The sequence below is a fragment of the Ambystoma mexicanum genome, chromosome 1p (assembly GCF_040938575.1).
Source record: "Ambystoma mexicanum isolate Mex_15411 chromosome 1p, UKY_AmexF1_1, whole genome shotgun sequence".
NCBI lineage: Eukaryota > Metazoa > Chordata > Amphibia > Caudata > Ambystomatidae > Ambystoma > Ambystoma mexicanum.
Window position 1 is genome coordinate 767,736,858 of NC_090921.1, and position 15,699 is coordinate 767,752,556.

Below are 15,699 nucleotides of genomic sequence, written 5' to 3' on the forward strand. Positions count from 1 at the left end.
AGTTATCCACATGCCCCAGTCGCACAGGGCCAATCGCATGTGAAACTTCCCACGCACCCCCAAAATACACGTACCCTGCTCAAATCGCGTGTGAGACTTCACGCGAAACCCAGTTATCCACGTGCCCCACTCGCACAGGGCCAATCGCGTGTGAAACTTCCCGCGCACCCCCGAAATACAGGTACCCTGCTCAAATCGCATGTGAAACTTCCCGCGCACCCCAGTTAGCCACGTACCCCACTCGCACAGGGCCTATCGCGTGTGAAACTTCCCGCGCACCCCAGAAATACACATACCCTGCTCAAATCACGTGTGAAACTTCCCGCGCACCCCAGTTATCCATGTACCCCACTCGCACAGGGCCAATGGCGTGTGAAACTTCCCACGCACCCCCAAAATACACGTAACCTGCTCAAATCGCGTGTGAGACTTCACGCGAAACCCAGTTATCCACATGCCCCACTCGCACAGGGCCAATCGCATGTGAAACTTCCCACGCACCCCCAAAATACACGTACCCTGCTCAAATCGCGTGTGAGACTTCACGCGAAACCCAGTTATCCACGTGCCCCACTCGCACAGGGCCAATCGCGTGTGAAACTTCCCGCGCACTCCCGAAATACACGTATCCTGCTCAAATCGCATGTGAAACTTCCCGCGCACCCCAGTTAGCCACGTACCCCACTCGCACAGGGCCAATCGCGTGTGAAACTTCCCGCGCACCCCCGAAATACACGTACCCTGCTCAAATCGCGTTTGAAACTTCCTGAGCACCCCAGTTATCCACGTACCCCACTCGCACAGGGCCAATCGCGTGTGAAACTTCCCGCGCACCCCCGAAATACAGGTACCCTGCTCAAATAGCATGTGAAACTTCCCGCGCACCCCAGTTATCCACGTACCCCACTCGCACAGGGCCTATCGCGTGTGAAACTTCCCGCGCACCCCAGAAATACACATACCCTGCTCAAATCACGTGTGAAACTTCCCGCGCACCCCAGTTATCCATGTACCCCACTCGCACAGGGCCAATGGCATGTGAAACTTCCCACGCACCCCCAAAATACACGTAACCTGCTCAAATCGCGTGTGAGACTTCACGCGAAACCCAGTTATCCACATGCCCCACTCGCACAGGGCCAATCGCATGTGAAACTTCCCACGCACCCCCAAAATACACGTACCCTGCTCAAATCGCGTGTGAGACTTCACGCGAAACCCAGTTATCCACGTGCCCCACTCGCACAGGGCCAATCGCGTGTGAAACTTCCCGCGCACCCCCGAAATACAGGTACCCTGCTCAAATCGCATGTGAAACTTCCCGCGCACCCCAGTTAGCCACGTACCCCACTCGCACAGGGCCTATCGCGTGTGAAACTTCCCGCGCACCCCAGAAATACACATACCCTGCTCAAATCACGTGTGAAACTTCCCGCGCACCCCAGTTATCCATGTACCCCACTCGCACAGGGCCAATGGCGTGTGAAACTTCCCACGCACCCCCAAAATACACGTAACCTGCTCAAATCGCGTGTGAGACTTCACGCGAAACCCAGTTATCCACATGCCCCACTCGCACAGGGCCAATCGCATGTGAAACTTCCCACGCACCCCCAAAATACACGTACCCTGCTCAAATCGCGTGTGAGACTTCACGCGAAACCCAGTTATCCACGTGCCCCACTCGCACAGGGCCAATCGCGTGTGAAACTTCCCGCGCACTCCCGAAATACACGTATCCTGCTCAAATCGCATGTGAAACTTCCCGCGCACCCCAGTTAGCCACGTACCCCACTCGCACAGGGCCAATCGCGTGTGAAACTTCCCGCGCACCCCCGAAATACACGTACCCTGCTCAAATCGCGTTTGAAACTTCCTGAGCACCCCAGTTATCCACGTACCCCACTCGCACAGGGCCAATCGCGTGTGAAACCTCCCGCGCACCCCCGAAATACACATACCCTGCTCAAATTGCGTGTGAGACTTCCCGCGCACCCCAGTTATCCACGTACCCCACTCGCACAGGGCCTATCGCGTGTGAAACTTCACGCGAACCCCCGTAGTACCCGTTCCCCGCTTGGCGTTTGCTGTTTGGCAGCCCTGTAAACTGGTCCAGGGTTAGCGCAGCCCTATGCGCTGGATGGGGATTTTGATGGCTTTTCCTTGCGCTAGGGGAGTTCTTGGGGGCGTAACTGGCGCTGCTGCAGGGTCGCTGCTCCACTCTGCGCCACGGCTGGTTTGGGAGGCTAAAATCCATGAATACGCTGTGCGCGGAAATGGATTTTAGCTCATGCGGCTGGTGCAGACATTCGCATGCGCACACTGTGCGCCAGCCACGTGCGCCACTTGTGCGTGAAATTATATGAATTACCCCCTAAGTGTGCATTAAATTAATCTGTTTGCTTTTCTGATTTCCAATTTCCAGTGAACTTTGGTCATTTTCTCGGTATCTGCTTCCCATTAGTTGTACATATTTGAAGTACATTTTAGAACACTAGGATGGGATCATTGTACTTTGTACGAATCTGGTATGAAAAGCCTGGGGTCTTAGGATACCAACATTGAGTGCCCTGCGCCTATTGTTTGTTGTCTGTCGTCTGCCATGTGGAGGTACGGAGACTACCCCTTGCTCCGTTAAAATGCTCAAAGAAAAGAAAGCCGAAGCCAGCTTCACTTAGTTGGCAGCGCCAAAAAGAATTAGTTTCAAACAGTAATGTGTTTTGAAAAAGAATATTTTGATATGCCCTTATTTGAGACACGTGTTTCGGAAAATTATGTGCCTTTTCAATCAGGGCTTTCATCAATTGGTTACACATTAGTGTCAAATGAAATAGCATAACACCATCAATAATTAAGTACAGCACATACGGAGAACATACGTGCATCAAAAACATATACAGTTACAGCATACATATAATTTGCAAACAAAAATACAGATTTGCACAATATTGTACATAATGACACAGAGAAATAGGGGGGGAGTTGTAGGGGCTGGATGTTACGGGGTTTGAAAAGAAAGGAAAACAATAAATAGAGAAACAAAAATAACACGAATTAGATTTTGTACCAGTGTTCATCATAACCAGAGAGGTATTCCATTATATTGGTATAGTAAAGTGAAAATGCACAGAGGCTTACCTAATCAGAGTAGTAATGGTATTTAGGTTAGATTTCCAATGGTTGCACAAATCCCGGGATAAATCCCACCTACAGGAAATGTGATTAGATGTTTGTCATTTAAGACATTCAGCTCAGTCACTTTTGGGAGCTAGTTGAAATTAGATACCAATAATCCTGAAAGCGGTTTTAAATGTAGTTCGCTTGTAAATATAGATATTCTGGCTAATTGGAAGCTCTCCTCAAATGTTTACCTTTGTAAAAGTTAGCGCGTCCACAAGGTTCAGCAAATGTGTACATTGCACACTATTTTATATTAGATCTGGCCACAAAGTCAAATATTCTGCTGTCAGCTAGTGAGCGGTAGATAATGTGTGCACACCTACTGCCTTAAAGCGCATCGGTGTCGCATCACCTTTTGAAAAGATAGTTGTATATGCGTAAAAAGCTCCCGTACGACTTGCTACTATATTTCATATATTTAGACAGCGATGTACTAGGTTAGATACTTGGCGGTCAGGTATGATCTAGATAAGGGCTTACCTTAAAAGTGTCCATGTTCGTACTGAGCGTTGGCAACGTGGAGTTGCGGGCGCATTGTGATTATCTGTTGTTCGGGCGGTTGCCCTGGCAGCAGAAGGCCCTTGTTGCTTTTACCGGTAGTCAGACCGACCGGGCGCCATGTTTTGGAAGTAAATACCATGTTTGCATATTCTAGGTCATCCGATGCCCAATTTAGATTCAACACACTGAGATATCATATAAAATTCATATGGGGTGCGCAACACCTTGAATTCAGTAATATATATAGCCGGTCATAGGGTAGTAAGCTTATGGCTTTCAAAAAATCTTGGGTCAATAATTGCTACTCGTATGTACTAAAACATATATAGTATTTATGTCGCTAGTGGCATGAGTTATTATGTTGGTAATACTTATATAGAAACATTGCATATTTTAAGGTGCAAAGGAGAAAATTCAATTACTATTGCTTCATTTAAATTTCACTAATCCATTACCTATAACCCCAGTGTCTGTTGTTTATGTCTATGCCACTATATTGAGAATACCTTAAATAATTGGGACTAGTTTTTCATAAAGGTATCTATCTGAATTTAAACCTCACTTGTCCAGAAGCCATTTGAACATATATAGTGTGAATGATTCAAATATATTAGTTGAATAGCCATTGAGTCAATGTGTTTCAATTATTATTTTCAACAAAAAGATATAAATCAAACAGTAGTCACTGTTCATAGAGGTGTTCCATATTATCTGGGGGTGTGTATTACAAATGTAAATACTCCCAGAGTCCTGACTAGTTTGGCCAGGTTTTAACGGGTGTAACGCTCTTCTCACAAAAACACCCCCATATCGCTGTCCGAATTGAGGCCAACAGCTGTGGATCTGAAAATGCAAATTAATCTTGCTTCTTGTTGTCTCAGACATAGTTCTCTATTGCCACCGCGTCTGCTAAGGTTAACTTTTATTAATCCAAGAAATTGTATGTCCCGTTTGTCGTCCATTTGGTGGCATGTCTGCCAGTGTACTGATAATGGCAGTGTTGAATCTTGGCTACCTATTAAGGACATATGCTCTTGAATCCTAATCCGTAATTCATGGATAGTGCTGCCTCCAGCAAAATTGTCTGGCAAATGCAAATAATAGCGTACACTAAATATTTGGATTTGCAATTGATGTTGTCTTTAATAGTCATCATTGTTCAATACATGTCCTTAAAATGGATAGTCCGTGCATGTGCATGCTTGCACGTTGTGCACATGCCACACTTCCTGAACCCCGGGATGTGTACAACATGGGTTGTAGCCATGTATTTCATAATGGTTTTTTCTCTTCTGGCAGCATGGATGGACTTACATGCATTTTAAGAGTACGTGCTCTTCTGTAAATGACAGTCGGGTGTTCGTCAATATATCGACTGATGTGTTCGTCCAATTTGAGGAGGTGCCAATTTTTTCATAGTATCCGTCAAAGTATTGCATGGTTACTACAATACGTGGTAGTGAAGTGAATTTTATCCTGTTCTGTCGTAGATAATTGTGTTTTATTAGTCAGAGTTGATTCTCTTGTTCTCATGTTCGCTTTTTGGCAAGCGTTTAGCACACTTTTGGCATTGTACCCTCTTTCTCTAAATCTGTTGTAAAGTAATTGTTTGAAAGTATTTTGGTTTGAACAATTTCTCCGTGCTCTGATGTACTCCCCTTTAGGGATATTCCGTTTTACTGAGTCAAAATGGCAGCTCGTTGCAAAGAGGGCTGAATTGACTTCTGTGTCTTTGCGAAATGTTTTGGTCATTAGCATGTTCTTTTCCACATAAATTGTCAAGTCCACGAAATGTATGTCTGTTTTACTACTGGCTTCCGTGAATATCACTCCCCATGTGTTCATATTATCTCTTAGCATAAATTGATCCAATTCTTTACATGTTCCTTTCCAAATTATAAGAACGTCATCAATGTAGCGTGACCACATGGTCACATTTTTGGCAAATGCTGGGTCGGAGTAGATGTGCTTGTCCTCATACATTCCCATAAAGAGGTTCACCAGGGCCGGGGAATATTTTACCCCCATAGCTACCCCAATTTTCTGTTTGAAAAACTTTTCATTAAACATGAAGATATTATTGTCCAAAGTTAATGCAAGCATTTCTTTAAGGATCTCCACATAGTGGTAGTGGGATGCTGATTCTTGCTTGAAAGTATAGTCGAGTGTTTGAATAGCTACATCGTGTTGAATTGAAGTATACAATGCCTTTACATCCCAGGTTGCAAGGATGAATTCTGGTTGCCATGTAATTTGATCCAGTCTATTGATAGTATCCGTAGTGTCTTTAAGGTATGCTTTTAGCTTTGATACTCTTGGTCTGAGGTCATGGTCTAAATATTCTGAGATTTTCTCCGTTGTCCACCTTATGCCATTTACAATTGGTCTTCCTTCAGGTATACTCTCATATGTCTTGTGAACTTTCGGTAAGAACTAAATTATGGGGACTGTCGGTTGTTTTACCCACATGTAGGTTTTCTCTTCATCTGTTAATAAACCTTTTCTATGCCATCTTAGAATATGGTCTGCCACTTCCATTGAGATTTTCTGTTTAGGGCTAGTAGTTAATTGTTCATAGCACCCTGGTGTTGTCAGATGGTTGTTTGCCATTTCCACATAGTCGTTGTGGTTCATTATACAATATTCCCACCTTTATCAGCTTCTTTTATCACTATTTTCTTGTTCATTTTGAGATTCTTTAATGCTTGCTGTTCCATGCGGGTCAAATTTTGTTTCCTGGTCTTACCCTGAATATTGGCTGAATTACTGTATGCTCTCTTTTTGTCCTTGGTGACTGTTTTGTAAAAATGCATCAATTGAGTTCTCAGGGCTCAGTTGTGGAGTAAATTTAGATTTAGATTTTATCTCATCTTTAATAATGCCCATTGGTGTTATATCCAATTCTTGTATTGTGTGGTGAATTTGGTAGGTATCAGGTTCTTGCAAAGATCTAATTGCATGTATATTTTCCCACTCTTCTCTTGTAGTTTCACTCTTAATTTGTATCTTTTCTTTTGGTTTAGCTTGGGACACTTGTGTTTCAAAGTATGTTTTCAATTTCAGCTTTCGAACAAATTTGAATAAGTCTATATGGACTTCCGTTGTATCAAATTCATAAGTAGGGGCAAAGGATAATCCTTTGTTCAAAAGCGAAAGCTCGTCTGTTGTGAAGGTCTTGTTTGAAAGATTTAGTACTAGGTTCGTCATTTGTTCTTTCTCGCTGCCTCTCTGGTATTGGCTCTGGTTTGTCTTCGCTGATCTTCTGATGTGTTTGAGCTTACTGTGCTTGCCCTTCCCCCACCTTCCTCTTCGCCTGGTGTGTATATTTGCTTGTTGGCAGGATCGGGGAGTTGAAAACGGACCTGTTTGTCGAAATTAGCATTGCATGTTCATTTTTTATATCGTCGTATTTGATTGAGGAAGCCTTCCTTATTAATACCTTTTGGTTGTTGATCCACATTCTTGTCTTTCTCTGGCTCGGAATCAACATGAGAACTTCCTGAAGAGGTATTTGGTGTACTGTTTTGAGAGACTGGTTTATTGAACTGATTGTATTTATCCTGAAAAGTGTAGACATGATCTTCTTGATAATCGCTTTCATCTCTTAAATATTTCCAAAGTTTTCTGATTTTGATGTCCTCTTGATAATCTCTAAGTATTTCATACATTTTGAGATAATTACATTCCTTAGTCGCCTCAAGTGCTTGGGTTTCAGTGATCTCTTTCTTCAATTAGTTCTGTCGATCTTTTATGTTCGCGAGTTGCATGCTCAACCAGTATTTCAATCATTATTTTGGAGCTATGATTAAGATTACGTTCCCATAATTCTGCCAGGTCTTTATCTCCGTCCTTAGTGAAGCCTGGGAATATAAGTATGCGTAATCCTCTCGGAATTTGATTGTTGGTCAAATAATTTTGTAGGGAGATCATCTCTCAGTACTTGTCTATTTCCTTTTATGAGGCTCTTCAAGTTTCACTAATTTGGATCTCAAATCTTCCTTTTTAGGATTGATGTTTCTAAAAGCATGCAGGGTGCTTCCTCTTGGTGAAAAAAGATTAGTTGCATCTTCTGCACGGTTCTTGAGATATTCCGCCATATTTTCCAAATTTAAATTGGTATATCTATGCTGGGCTGTTGGTAAGGAATGAAGTATGAAAAGCCTGGGGTCTTGGATACCAACATTGAGTGCCCTGCGCCTATTGTTTGTCATCTGCCATGTGGAGGTACAGGGACTACCCCTTGCTCTGTTAAAATGCTCAAAGAAAAGGAAGCCGAAGCCAGGTCCACTTAGTTGGCAGCGCTAAAAAGAATTAGTTTCAAGCAGTAATGTGTTTTGAAAAAGAATATTTTTATATGCCCTTATTTGAGACACGTGTTTCGGCAAATTCTTTTCCTTTTTCAATGAGGTCTTTCATCAATTGGTTACACATTAGTGTCAAATAAAATAGCATAACACCATCAATAATTAGGTACAGCACATACAGAGAACATAAGTGCATCAAAAACATATACAGTAACAGCATACATATAATTTGCAAACAAAAATACAGATTTGCACAATATTGTACATATACGAATCTGAAACCTGTGGGGCCGGTGCTAGCACAAGGCAAATCCAGGTGACTGCTGAGTGTGTCACCAACAGATGAGCCGTGCACCATTGTATGGAGCACTCAAATGTTACTTTTCAGGGGGCATCATCATTTCTTCCAGGACCCAGAACCTAAATTCCATCCCCTCACACGTGCATAATCAGCCCTTGCAATTGCACTGTTTACACAATCCCGCCATTCCCGACCCAATGGCAATATTACAAAAACCTTTCAACTGTGCAGTTCAATTTTGCACACTATTTGTATGGGGCAAACATTGCCTTGGTGCAAAAATATACAGTATGAATACATATTTTCACAAATAACAGTTTTATCCCTGTGCAAATATCATGCATAGTTTCATCTGCATCGGTAAACATTTCTACAATATGTGCCCATGTGTAAATATATCTGAATGATACAAATACAACAAGTGCTATGCACCATTCCCATAATTTCAAGCAGCTAAATTAAAGATAAAGTTAACAGGGCCCCCTACTCCCGCACAGGGGACACTTTAGGAAAGCTTGACTTAAGTTACTGTTCACGCCGGTCACAGTCGCCCCTTCATGCCAGTGGGTGTCCAACGTGTCCAGCTCTGGAGGCAGCCAGGAGCAGGTGATGACGGCGCAAAGCAAGCAATTTGCAAAAACTTGCAAAAGCGCACAGTCCACCGCCGGCCCAGGACTTCTGTGTCATGTTATTTTAGTTACCTATACAAATCACTGGGAGCAGGCCGGGCTGAGGCAGCACCAGCCCCGCCCAGCCCTGCTGCCCCCAGTGTTTTGTAAAATTGTAACTGCCGGCGCAATGGTGTCGCGGCAGTTGGCCACTGGACTGAATGTAACATCTCAATGTAACTTACATCCAGCCCAGTTGTGGGCTTCAGTAACCGGCCCCCAGGGCCTCGCCCGTCTCATCATGATTTTGGCGAGGCCACGGGCCGAATGGCTGACAGACCATTCCGACCCTGGTTGGATTACTTACCCCCAGGCTCTGCTGAAGCAGGGGATGAGAGGAGTGAATGCAAACACCCTATGCTAGACAGGGCCGGTTTCATACCTGGGCCACCCGGGGCGACCATGCAAAGTGCCACGATAACCCACCTGCTAGGCCAGCTCGGGGGAGTCTTTCAAGGGATCCCCCGAGATGGTGTGGTGGGTGAAGGCACAGCAGGCACCATATTGTAATGAAATGCACTTGCTCTCCTGCTGGTGCTGGGTCCCAAACTTTGTTGACTAGTCCTGGGCGCTGTCGAAGCTAAGGCCACTCCTGATGCTAGGCCACTCTCCTTCTGCCCAGAAGTGGGGAAGTGTGTTTCAGGATGTGCTTGACGCTATGCTGAACAGGGCTGGTGCCAGGAGAAAACCGCTGCTGATGCATGCAGGAAAGTGTTTTTATTGTGTGTGCTTGTGAGAGGGTGTGTTTGGGAGTGGGTGCGTGTGGCAAGTTCACAAATCTAACCTTGTAAGGAAGGATGGAGGTGAACCGAGGCCCAGTTCTGTCTATGATAACAGCAAAGAGGGCCCAAGTTCCTGATTTTGACCTTTGTGTACAAATGCTTGTGTGCGGAACCATGACTCCAACCATACCTCATAAATCAGATGCTTGCCAGAGTTTCTCTTATTTTTACAGATCAACCACAAGGCCAGAAGAACAGGCTAACCCACCAGCAGCAATATCGCCCACACTTCAAGAGAAGCCGGAATAATACAGATCGACTTGTACACCAACCCGAAACCGCGCAGAGCCACCCGAAAGCCCGCTAGAGAAAGAGACGCACGGACGTGCACAGCAATCAGTGCAGTCCTGGTTGGACATGGTGGTAAGGGGACCCACGTAACTTCGATAAATCACCAGGAACAATACAGAGACGTGTTAACAGTATTAGGAACACATTATCCCCAGATAATTTGAGCTATCAGAGACTCGATATGACTCCATTCCATGGCGTAGGGCACAGAGCCTTTGGGTGGGGCTCAAGCCCCTTATGAAAGATTTCCTCTGCACACAAACCAGGACGGGAAGAGTGAAGCAGATTTGTTATGGGAAGAGAACCAATACCTGAATTGGGGGGCTACTTCAGGGGCTAACGGAAACAGGAAGTTGTGGGTGTACCGGCTGAGGTCAGCATTGGAGGTGGAGGACAACCAACAGGCCAGAAGTAGGATGGAGGGAAAGGTGGATCATGGAAGAGATTGTTAAAAAATGTGAGGTAATGGTTCAGGAGTGTTATTGGTTCTGACGTGTGAGTGTGTGCGAATGTAAGATGAGTGCATATTGAGGGTAGAGTAAGGAGTGACTGTGAGAAGACTTACTAGGTAAATGAAGGGTGCATGAGAAGTGGTGGTGACAGGAGAGTAGTACTGGCGGGAGGAGAGTAATAGTGGTTGAAGGGGAGTAGTAGTCGAAATGAGTAGTAGTAGAGTGGGAGTTGTAGTGGTACAGGAAGAGAGGTAGTGGGTGGTAAGGAGGAAGGTAACATCAAAGGGGGGTTGAGGCAGGAGACAGGAGGAGTGAAACATCAGAAGGAAAGAATACTGGTGGGGAGGAGGAAAAGGAGCAAGTAGAGTTGAATGGGAAATGCGAGATTGAGTGTGGTTGGTGTAGGTGATTCCTACAGAGCAACTGCGGGCGCTAATCCCATTAAAACCTGAACTTGTGGCGAGAGTAAGGAAAGTGAGGAAGTTCCTGAGGGATTCAGTGAGACTGCACGTAGGGAAACCATTGCTAGTATAAGAACAAGAACCAATACAGGAGGGTTTACTGCTCATTAACACTAACCTAGGAGTTACGGTCACCTTGGTATGGGTGTAAAACCCATGGGAGGTGAGAGAAAAAGGGAAGGTCATAGAGCCCACAAACAAACCAATAGAAACTCTTAAACTTTCCTTGAGAGTGGAAGTGTTTTCTCTGCCATCTGTGACACATGGTGTCAGCAGTGCGATCTGAATAGACCCCGATACATGGGTCGGCCCACGCCCAGAATGCCAACAGGACATCTGAAACTGGAAATTCCTGGGTGACTACTTGTAATGATCCGTGGGATCAAGTGATTTGGGACATAGTGGTGGAATTTGAGTTGCTCAGCCTGGTGCATGTATCAGAGATTGAAGACTCTGAAGAAGGAGATAGAGACATACCAGGGAATTTGCCAACTCGCCAACCTGAGAGACTAACTGGCCTGGTAGACGGAGCTGGCAGAAGTCTGCTGGAACAAATACGAGAAGCACTGGAAAAGACCAGCCAATGGAGAAGGGCCCAAGCTAGTGCAAGTAGTTTCCCTGAAATCCATGAAAGTAACCCTTTCAGACAGTGGAGGGAACCTACTATCTCAGAAGAAGAGGAAGATCCACCCCTTCTCGCCCCTATCCCAGGACAAGCAGTTACTTCCTGAAGCATTGATCCAATCACCACGGAACACATCTTGTGAACCCTTGCCAAGGTCAACTGAATATCAGCTGTCAAAACCAAGAAACCCAGGCAGTCCTGCAAGGTGTCATGGCAGAAAGGCGAGAGCAACCAGCGGTTCCACCCACTGTTCTACAAAAGCTGGTTACTGGGTAGGATCCATCCACTTTCTTTATAAATTTAGAGAGAGTGGCCAAGACAGCAGGATGGCGCAGAGACCGATGGACTAAATACATTGCTCCCTTACTGACCGGGAGCACCCAACAAACCTTTTTGGCCCTCATTTCAGATGGTCAGACTCCCTACGATGACCCAAAAACCTTAATTCTTGAAAGGCTGGGACAGGATCGAGAGCATTATAGGTTCTGTCGATGACATGTATGCCTGCATTAAGGACAAACACCCCGGCAACTCTCGTACCAAGTAGGGGATTTGTTAAACAAATGGCTAAAAGACAAACCCATTGAAGAGATAACAGAGATACTAGTCCTAGAACAGTTTATGGATTCCCTACCACCGTACCTCCAAAAGGTTATATGGCAATTACGCAAATCCACATTGGAGCAAGCCATCCAAATGGAAAATGCCAACCAACATGCCATGAATTCCTGAGAAGCCAGTCGAGGACCCAGGAAACCCGGCTGATAATAAATCCATAGGGCACATAGTCAGAGATCAAGTCCCAGTCTCAAAAATCCTTCCAGGAATAGACCTGGACCCTCCAGCCTACTCAAAGGGAGGGAGCAAGGTCATCCAAACAGGCCTGAACCTATTCACTGTTACACCTGTGGGAAACAAAGCCACCTGTCAAGGTTCTTCCTAGAGAGGCCCAAAGAAGAGCCACTGGAGATTGGTCTTCCCCAACCAAGGGAACTGCTTGGGCAGAACTCCAAGGAATCCGCTCAGTGGAACAATGCTGATCTTATTCCAGGAGGAAGAGGATGAACTAGACCCATTAGCCTGGCAGTCTGTACAACGAAGAGACTGACAGAAAATATCCCTTCCCTGTGACAATACAAGGGCACTCAGTTGTTGCCCTCCTAGACTCTAGGAGTAAGAAGACAGCTGTAAGGACGGAGATTTGCTTGTTGAAGGAGCTAAGTCCTGGACATCCAGTATAGAACATCTGCATCCATGGGGGCCTGGATCTTTATCCCCAAGCTATATTAACCTTGCATGTGCTTCAACGGAAGGTTCTGATGCAGATTCTAGTAATGCCCAGCCTCCCTGAAGAAGTGTTCCTTGGTACAGATTTTCCCTAGTTCAACTAGATCTCGCTCCTCCCAAACCAGGGCTGCACGCTGGGGAGCTAGAGATGAAAACATTGACTCCTCTAACCTCCCCCATCTTTCCTCCACAGCCTGCCCATCCATATATTCCCACCCTCCCCCTACCAATTTCCCTTCCCTCTCTCTTCCCACTTCTCCCTCACATCCTCCCTCTCACCCCACCAACTCACACTTTCCATCGCTAAGTGGTACAAGGGCAGCCCTGGCCAATACACTAATCTCAACAGCCCCCCGCCCCACTCCCAACCACACCCCATGGGCTACACAAATTACACAAAAGGACTATAGTCTTGGCTGCGTCAGGACCCCCCTCTCTTCTCCCCTTCTCCATCTGCGATCCCAATTCTTGCCCCCTCTCTACTCATCCTAAATCTCCCCCCAACTCCAACCCTGTCCTAGCTCTATTCTCCTCACCCCCAAAATTCCCATACCCCAAGTGTCCACCTATCCCTCCCATGTCCTCCTCTGAACATCCCATCCTTTCCCCTGCTTCCCCCCTTCTCCCAGCACCTCCTTACCCTACAACAACACACCCTGTGACACTACCCAGCTCAAGCCTTCCAGCTCACCATTCATCTCCAACAACACACACACCGACCCCTGCTTTTACCAGTAATACACCCCCACCCGAAATTGAACCTGCTTTCTTGCATAGTCATCAATGCAGGCTCGGTCTCTAAAATCAAATTTAACATCTTTGACTTTATCTCAGATGACAACCCAGGCATCCTCTTCATCACAGAGACCTGATTTGCAGACGACTACGAACCAATTGCACACGAGGCATGCCTCCCAGGTACAACCTGATTGCTCAGAACAGACCCAGAAGAAGAGGAGCAAGGCTAGCCATCCTTCACAAACACCAGATTCCAGTCCTACTTAAGGACACCTTAGCCTGCAGCACTGATTGTGAATCACTACTTGTAGAATTCCAACTCTCCTCTGCTATCTCCCACAGCTTTCTACTCATATACAGACCCACTGGCTACAACAGGAACTTCACAGACTCTCTTAGTGATGCACTATCGACCACCTTCAATAAGCATTCTTCTCTCATCATACTAGGAGACTTCAACATCCGTTTGACACCCCCTCAAACCCTATGACCCTCTCTGTCACGGATAACCTAGAATCTCTCAACCTGACACAACTCATATCCCTCCCCACCCATACCATAGGCCACACCCTTGATGCAGTATTCAGCACCACAAAATGTATATCCACCCTCTATTCCCGCCCCCTAATCTGGACAGATCACTTCACAATCTTCTTCTTCCTCCTGACCTCACCTCCTGCCCCCTCCCAGGTCCCTGTCCTGCCATTGCCAACCACTGACCTCCCTCACCTCTATCTGAATAAAGTCATCATTAACCCAGATCTAGCCAATTCCCACCTCAACTCACTCCCAGTACTCTCACTCCAGAAAGACCCTACCTCCATCAAACTCCTCTATCACTGGCTCTTCAGCGCCCTCATCCCCCTCACTCCAACCATACCTCTCAGAGACCAGGCCATGTTAGGGAGAATTCTCTGTTTAGGCTGAATTTCCTAACCTAGTGAGTCCCCCAGCAGCTTTGCTGGATTTCTGGAGTTTGTTTTTTTCATCCTGCCAAGAGTGAGACTCTTTTTCTCCCACTCTTGGACATGATTTGTGGTATTTCTTTGAATGTTAATGTGTTCTATGGGCTATGGGGTCTTTTACTCCATAGGGTCTTATGTGTTTTGCTATGTGAGTTACACAGCACCCTCCGTGCCGTAACACTGGGGTGTCCTAGGTGACCCCCACTATAGACTCCATACCCTGGGACTGACTACTGTCTCTCAGGGCATGTAAAGTCACCATTGGCTTTGCTAGACCTAAATTTACTAACAGAACCAGTACAAACCATCCTATTGTGGACGTACTGGTAGGGGCAATTCGCTTAGCCCTGGTTCTGTTGTTCGAGGGGGCCCTGTCCCGTCCCCCCTAGTCGAGTTTTGGCTGGTGGCAGTGGATACTACTTTTTATATTCGAGCGCGAATATATTCCTATGGGACTTTCCCATTGTTCGAGGCTAATACTTTTTCTATGTAGCCTTGGTAATACCGCCGGTTTATTAAATAAAAGTGAATTCACCGGTTGGTATTTTCTGCCAGAACTCGGTTTTTAAATGGCGTATGTGTTCGCCTCTGTAACTCCAAACCAAAGGTTGAGCCCTTTGTTCCACTTTTGGCGGCCTTCTGCACAGAAGCCCTTCAGAGTGGTGCCATTCTGTCTGGGTACCACAGGGGGTGTGGGAGGGGGTTTAGGCACCCTGGACTGAGTTGACTTGCCAACTCAAGTCGCACTCTGGCGTGATTGGCCCAAGTGGTGAGCCGCCCCGCTCACCACTTAGCATGTTTGATTGACAGCTAGGCTGAATGAATGGGGGTTTTCTGCATAAAAGCAGGGCTTTGGGGACTAGGACTTCAGAAGTCGCCACAGGACCTAAGAATCCGACGAGGGAGAAGCTGAGCCGACCTGCAACAACGACACCACCGGTGGAGCCCTGCTGAACCGACTCACCACTTCCCAACGACAGAGGAGATCTCCCTGCTGGAGAGTCTTCTTCCCTTTGACTGGTAGAAACAACCAGTCCCTTGCTTTTTCTTTGCTTCCAGGACGTCTAGTGGTCGAATTGCCCGTGCTGAGCACCCCGGCAACCGGATAGCCACTAACCACTGTACCGCAGCCAAAAGGTGGTGC